At 43.8% G+C, this 6488-nt stretch overlaps 1 pseudogene; it reads right to left on the reverse strand.

Moving 5' to 3' along the window:
* Window positions 1-2605: 2605 nt before the first annotated feature.
* Window positions 2606-3654, reverse strand: LOC120747914 (choline/ethanolaminephosphotransferase 1-like; annotated as a pseudogene).
* Between the last annotated feature and the right edge of the window lie 2834 nt (window positions 3655-6488).

Here is a 6488-nt window from a genome sequence, read left to right on the forward strand (position 1 = left end):
ATTGGTCCTTTCTACGATCCCGTTAGCTTGAGGGTAGTAAGGGGTGTGAAAAATCCATTTAATTCCTTCACTTTTTGCCCACTCCTGTACAACTCTAGCAGTGAAGTGGGATCTGTTATCAGATTGAATTTCCTGAGGTTTTGGGAATATTGCAAACCACTCCTGTAAAGGTGATGTCTCGGAGAGCAGCCAGAGTCAGTCACGCTCTTCACAGAAGTAATGGTGAATGCTCATTTATTGAGGGTACACAGGGTTCTTTTATACATATAATTCTTGTTCATAAGCTATTCAAACGGCATTTTGCTACTTTTTATTGGCTACCTCCTATGAGCCCTAAGAGGCTATACTATTGGCTAATGTTATCTGCATAAGCATTCCTTTGCAGTTACCTGTTTACAATTTTGTTCAGGGGCCAAAGGCTCATTCCCACACTCTTTGACCTTGGAGTGCTAAGGCAAACAGCATTTTCCCAACACTGCAAGGCCTCTCTGTTTCTATCTCCAGAAATCCTTCCACAATTCCTGCTTTTTCTTTTGCACAAGCCAAGCATTAGTTATTGTCTTATGCAATATATTCTTAATACATGACATTCAACACCTTAGTACTAATAATCCTACTAATACATGTAATAATATGACAAACGATTGTTTAAAACCAAACTTCAGCCATCCCGTAATCCCAAGGCTACTTAACTAATCTCTAAATGCATCATCACTTTCTTTTAAATCATGTAATTTGTTCTTCATTAATTGCAAATTCTTTGTGAATTGATCCAGAATGGTCAGACAGGTTCATGCAACACATTCCTTCAAACTCTTCACACCTATGGTTATGTACTAAAAGCAAAAATCAATCGCAGTACGGTTTTGCAAAACAGCATGATTAACACTAGTAACATCCACTGATAGCTCATCCAAAATTTGGCTAGTGAAATTCAATTCTGATTTTGTCCAGCATGCTATCTGCTTTAATGTAGTCATTGCTCTGGCGGCTGTTGCTCCTGGTATAAACATGGATGTTAACACTGTCCTAGCTCGGGACTAGAATTTAGGATCTTTTATGTCTGTACAGTCCAACTCATGTATGGCACGTTTCCTCTGGGTGACTTTTGCTAAAGTCATCAATGCGGTTATGTTAGGGTGAAACAGGGCAAGCTTCCCTAAATAGCATGGGCCGTCATGTGGGCTGGCTGGGACTCCATTCCAAGCGCAGTCCCCACATATTAAAAATATTTCTGGTGGAAGGTATCATGTTGGATTGCCTGTCAAATTACATTTGGAATAAAGTTGTTGGTGTACACTGCTACTAGATAGTCAATCTGAATTTATTGCAGCCCATTTCTGGCTATGTATATTTAGATGCTGCTCTGTGGGGGGCTCAAAGGACACCCAACTTCATTTACTTCTATTCATAGAGCTGGCATTCATACATCCAAGGAGGTCTAATTCTTCAGGTGGCAAAGTAAGCGTATCATCAAGTTGCTCTATAATTTTACACTGCCAGCCTCCATCAGCCTGGGCGGCTGTGAAACCTGACATCCACACCGTGCTGTTTGCCACAGTAAAATTCAGCATTGTCTCATTTTTCACATAACCTTTAAATTTGTGAGGGCTCCAAAGGGGTGTTCCTATCAAACAAGTTCTGAATAGGTCTTGGGGATTGGCCAGGCTAAGGCAAATAGAATCCTGTTTAGTCACATTGGCAAATGTCACCCATACATTTGTTCTCTTAGAAAATTGGTGAGCTAATTGAGAAGATCCTGCAACACTTGTTGACACCATGAGCAAAAGGCACGCCACACACCAGAACATTTTACCAAGCGGACCTGGTTTTGTTGTTTTGGTGGGTTTTTGTTTGTTTGTTTTTGTTTGTTTGTTTGTTTTGTTGTTTTGGTTTGGTTTGGTTTAGTTTGGTTTTGGTTTTGGTTTTGCTTTTGTTTGTTTGGTTGGGGTTTTTTTGTGGGTGTTTTTTTGGTCTTCTTAGATAATGTTTATTTTAAAAATAAAATTAATTGACAAAGATACCACACTATTTTGCATGCTGGGCACCCCTTGGCTCAAAGGATCCTGTTCAGCATGAAACTGCTTTGTCAGCAATGCATGAGTAAAAACCCACCTCAGCATGGCTCTTACTTGACAACTGCTGCAGCCCCACAACTCAGTAAGATATCTCTGGGTTTTTACCAGCTCAAGTCTTCAGTAAATAAATTCCAAGTGGACACTAAACAAGTATTTTGCTAAGAGATGATGAAATATTAAAATTAAAAGCAAGTCAGATTGCAGCTGTAATTATACTACATTAGAAACTCCAGTTGGTGGGGATCCATTCACCATATAGAGAGAAATTAGTAATCAAGGTAATTACTAAGACAGAGCACTTCTTTCCTGAATGTTTTCCCAGGCTTGGAACCAACAGAGTTGACTACATGGAGAGTTGACTAGGGTGAACTCGGAACTCACTCTCTCAGGCAGGAGACTAGTTAAGGAGTGTTACTGATAACAAAGTAGAAAAGCTATACAACATTGATTATTATAAATTACTTTGTTCTCATCTGCTTTTAGCATTTGTCTCTTACAAATCCATTCCTGTAGAAACCTAACTCCTTCTCCATTCCCCTGTGGCAGCTCCCATCCCTAGTGATGGTTCGAGGGCATGGGGCAGCCCTTGATGCAGAACACGGGGATGTGCAGGTGGGCAGCAATTTGGATGCACATGCTGACACAGTATCAGAGCAGGTTAAACAGGGACAGGATCAGGGCAATCCAGAAGACAATGTACTTATCAATAAAGCTGTTAAAATGCTTGGTCAAGGAACAGCAATGCTGGGCTTATGAATGCTGTGTCATATAGATACATTTCACTCTTGGTCATGTGGGCAACCACCAGTTGATTTGTGATCTTGGCAGACACAAAGCCAAAAGTCAGGATGTAGAGGCAGAGATGCCTCTCAAAGAGCTGCACAGCAGATTTCTTGTAGATCATTGCAGCCAAGACAATCACGGAGCCAATATGGAGAAAAGGTGAGAGGACACTTGTTCCTGCTATAATGGATCCATTTTTGCCAACTTCAGTTTGTACAGGAGAATATGGTTCCTGCTACAGTACAAGGAGCTGGGAGTATTTTCACTTGAATATTCAGTCTTAGAATCAGAGATTGCTAAAACGGTGGTCCTCCACTCACTGCCAGCAAATGCATGATTATTATGAAGATTTGTATTTCAGTCACATCAATCATGCTGAAGCGCAGCGTTCCTGAGATGTACAACTGTCAGTGCGTGCAGTAAAACATGAATGTCACAGCAAAACAACAGAAGAACATCCAGTCAGGGTTGGTAACCCAGCTGCACTACAATACAAGTTCCCAAAACCACAAAGACTGTGGACAATGAATCACAGCCATGATGAAAAAGCTCTCCTAATGGAGTGCTGCTATTTGTCCTTCTTGCTTGTTTTCCATCTATTGCATCCAGGAACTGGAATGCCACAGGCACAAACAATGAATGTCCAGGAAGGCGCCTGCCCTGAAGCTGTTGAGCAGTAACATACTAATAACAGAGTTGTAAATATATGTTTTAACAGTCTGATGATGGTGATCAGATTGGGGGCAATCCAGGCTGAAGAATTGATATCTGCAGTATGAATCCAATCTAACATTGCTCGAGCAGTTTCAGATTTCAAGCCATGCACCTTTACTGTATTTTTTTTTTTTTTTTGCCTGTTGCAAAATTTTCCATGCATGCTGCTCATACACAGGATTGCCATCTCTGAACATGCCAGGACATGCTACAGGACTTGCCATGTGTCCTGTGGGTTCCCACAGTCCTTATAGTATAGCATCACGTATAATTCTGGACCACCAAGTCACAGGTGGAGCAGGCGAAGGCGTTGCCTGGGAAGTGCTTTCTGCAGTTTGTTCTAGCAATTGTTGCATTGGAGTTAACTGGGAGCTGAAAGATGTTGGCTCATCTCGACCATTAACCGTTGGCATGGATAGCGGCTCAGCTGCTGCATGTGCCCTTTCATCCAGGCGTTGCATCACCGCCTGAATTTGCTCAGTCAGTTCTTTTAAACCAATCGTGGGCTCTGCCGGGGGTTCTGCTGGGGGAAGCAGTGCTCTGTCATCGGGGTCGTCCTCTAATTCATCCGGCAGTGGAACATTGTCTGGGGAAGGTGGTCGACAGCAGGGGTCAGCAGTTCCCCTCTCTTTGTCAACTGGTATCTCTTCAGGCACAGCCAGAAAAGGGGGGGGGACATGGCACCTGCGTCGTGGGAACGATGGGCCTGGGAGTGGCTCCGGAGGGTTTTTGAAGCATTTTGGCTACTGGACTACACTGGGTTGCCATCAAGCCTTTGATCGGGGGGAGCGCCTTGCTTCCGAGAAAAGCTCCAAGCTGGCTTTGTGGTGGCGGTGGCGGTGCGGGAGCAGCGCGCTGGAGCTCAGGTGACGGGGATGGTCCGTGGGTCGGGAGCGGCGAGCCGGGCATCCGCCAGCAATGGTGCTGGGACACCAGGGGCGGCTGGAGGGCACGGCAGGAGCCCTGCGGCGCCTCCCCAACTTCACAGTGCCACGGGGTTGTTAAATGTCCATTTCCCCACGCCCAGTTAACTGGCTTGTGCAGCACATTTTCTGCTACTGTTTTTCCTCTCTCAGAGAGTATATTAATAAATAATTTAACTGCGGCAGCAAAGTCACATTCCATGCTTGCCGTCTTCTGTGGGGCAGGGAAGGGAGTACTCAGCACCTTCCACCTTTTTCAAGAAGCTGCCGCTCTGCTCCCCTTACCAGCTCAGCCTTGCAGTATGCATTTGCAAGGACAGTGAGCTCCTACCTCAATGATTATTGCATCCCTTGGTAGATCAGTGTCTTTCCACTTTTTTTTCCGGGGGGTCTCACCTCAATGCAGCTGCATCTGTTGGCGAGCCAGCGTCTTTCTGCTCAGAGTCCCACCCCTATTTTTCTCCCCCAGGTCCTCACCTCAAGGTCCGATATGTGGCACCAATTAAAGGTGAAAGAAAACGCAGGGAGCAGATGGAGTCAGTCACACCCTTCACAAAAGTAATGGTGAATGCTCATTTATTGAGGGTACACAGGGTTCTTTTATACATATATAATTCTTGAGCATAAGCTGTTCACGTGGCATTTTACTACTTGCTATTGGCTACCTCCTGGTGTCCACGAGCCTCAGGCGGCTATACTATTGGCTAATGGTATCTGCATAAGCATTCCTTTGCAGTTACTTGTTTTCAACTTATCTGAGGGAAAACACTGGTTCTCAGGCTCATTGTCCTTGACAGCTGCTAGGAAACCCAGAGCTTTCCCAAAACTGTGAGGCCTCTCTGTGTCTGTCTCTAGATATCCTTCTACAGACCACTTCCCTGGGAACCTGTCCTAGTGTATGACTAATCTCGTCACCAAAAATTTCCTCTTTATCTCTTCTTTTCTAAACTTCTTTTAGTTTAAAACCACCGCCTTTGTCCTATGTGACAGGCCCTACTAAAACCTTTGTCCACGACTGTATTTCCAATCAGCCAGGTTTCCATGGCAATTGCCATGACAGGTGACCCAGGTGTGGTGTCCCAGTGAGGGCTGCTGCGGTAGAATGGGACATCACACAATGATCAATAGGATCGCAGTGAGCCATTTATTTCAACATAACACTCTCTTTTATGCAGTTTTTAGCCTTAATCATGCGTTTCATGATACTTTACAATTGGTTGCACCCTAAAAGCACACGTTAGTCCATAAATGCCTATTGGTTGGTTGTTCTTAAACACGCAGCAGATTACACAGTCCTTTTTTCTGGCTCTCATCCAGTTCTCACATCCTGGAGTTGTTTACCATCTTTTGTTCTTCTTCGTACGTGACCTCTACATCTTGTTCTGCTTCTTACATGACTTCTGCATCCCTGAAATGGTTACAGGCCTATTCTTCCAGATAAACTGGATTGTTCACATGGCCCATTTTTGGAGGAACTCATCCTCCACACATTCCCCTTATCTTTTTTGAGCAATCCAGACTTATTTTACAGCACTTTTGGCCAGCTTAACCACACATTTTAGTACACATGGTAACACCACAAGAATAATTACAAATACAATCATGACTACAACTCCCATTTTTACTAATTCAAGTAGCCAGCCAGTGATATTTAACTTTGCTAGCCATGAGGAAAATGGAGATGTATTAACTGTTACCCTTTTCATTGAGTCATTGAAAACCGATATAATCGCGGACAAAGACCCTCTAATTAATTAAAGTTAGAAAGTGGTATGTTTATTCACTGCCAGGTGGCATGGGAGTCATCTCCGAAAGGCGTGGCTGTGCCAAAAAAGGTTCTTTACCCTCTATTTGTTTTCCAAGATCTTACCTACAATACATATGCATAACCCCAGCACCTCCCATCCCCGCTCTCTATTAAAATGAGGCTATTAGTCCTTCACGTGTGCAATCCTTCTCTTGAATTGGGTTGGTGATCTCGAATTGGGTC

Source organism: Hirundo rustica, unplaced genomic scaffold (assembly GCF_015227805.2).
Source record: "Hirundo rustica isolate bHirRus1 unplaced genomic scaffold, bHirRus1.pri.v3 scaffold_293_arrow_ctg1, whole genome shotgun sequence".
Lineage (NCBI taxonomy): Eukaryota > Metazoa > Chordata > Aves > Passeriformes > Hirundinidae > Hirundo > Hirundo rustica.